The sequence below is a fragment of the Pseudochaenichthys georgianus genome, chromosome 7 (genome assembly GCF_902827115.2).
Source record: "Pseudochaenichthys georgianus chromosome 7, fPseGeo1.2, whole genome shotgun sequence".
Lineage (NCBI taxonomy): Eukaryota > Metazoa > Chordata > Actinopteri > Perciformes > Channichthyidae > Pseudochaenichthys > Pseudochaenichthys georgianus.
This window is the reverse complement of record NC_047509.1, coordinates 2,927,650-2,929,044: the sequence shown is the minus strand read 5'-3', so window position 1 is coordinate 2,929,044 and position 1,395 is coordinate 2,927,650.

Sequence of the window (1,395 nt, the reverse complement as noted above, 5' to 3'; positions counted from 1 at the left end):
ATGATACTCAACTATATTTATCAATCAAGCCTGATGAAATTAATCATCGAAATAAAATTCAAGACTGCCTTAAGGACTGAAAAACGTGGATGACCTTAAACTTTTTGATGTTAAACACGACCAAAACTGAAGTTATTGTACTCGGCCCGAAGAATCTACGAAACAAATTATCTAAAGATATACTAACTATGGATGGCATTAATTTGGCCTCCAGTGAGACTGTAAGGAATCTTGGTGTTATATTTTATCAGGATTTATCCTTTAACGTCCACATAAAATCAATTTCAAGGACCGCCTACTTCCATCTACGTAACATTGCAAAAATCAGGCATATCTTGCCTCAAAACGATGCAGAGAAACTAGTCCATGCATTTGTTACTTCGAGGCTGGATTATTGTAACTCTTTATTATCAGGGAGTACCAAGAAGTCAGTCAAGTCGCTTCAGCTGATTCAAAATGCCGCAGCTCGTGTACTAACCAGAGTTAGGAAAAGGGACCACATTACTCCTGTTCTGGCTGCCTTACACTGGCTCCCTATAGAACACAGGCTAGAATTTAAAATTCTTCTTCTCGCCTACAAAGCCCTTAATGGGCAGGCGCCATCTTACCTTAAAGAACTCATTATACCCTACTGTCCTACTAGGGCATTGCGTTCCAAGAATGCAGGGTTGTTGGTTGTTCCTAGAGTCTCTAAAAGTACAATGGGAGCCAGAGCCTTTTCTTATCAAACTCCACATTTGTGGAATCAGCTTCCAGTTTGTATCCGTTTTTAAGAGTGCGCTTAAGACCTTCCTTTTTGATAAAGCTTATAGTTAGGGCTTATTAGATTCAGCCCCTAGTTTTGCTGATATAGGCTTAGTTTGTCGGGGGACATCTTACTTCTTCCTTCTCTCTGTCTATACCTGTGTACTCTTATGTTCCGATTAACCCAGGTTCACCAAATGTCTTTCTTTTTGGTGTCTATATACGCCGGGGTCCGGAGTCATGGATGATCCTGCGGTCCTGTGTCCTGCATGGCGAGCCCTGGATCATGAGTCGTGGCTGTGGTCCTGGATCATAGGTCCTGGATGGATATCCTCGTGGATTCATCTTCCTATTATACACACATGCATTTCCAAACATTTGGACTACCTATGTTGCAAATGTATTATCTTTTCAATTTACACACGGCATCTATTGCACGTCTGTCCGTCCTGGGAGAGGGATCCCTCCTCTGTTGCTCTCCCATTTTTCCCTTTAAACTGGGTTTTCTCCGGACGTTTTTCCTTGTACGATGTGAGGGTCTAAGGACAGAGGGTGTCCTATTGTCATACTGATATTCTGTACGCACTGTGAAGTAAGTGTATTTTGCAACTTTAAAAGATATTGCACAAGTTGAGAGACGTCAGGATTAGG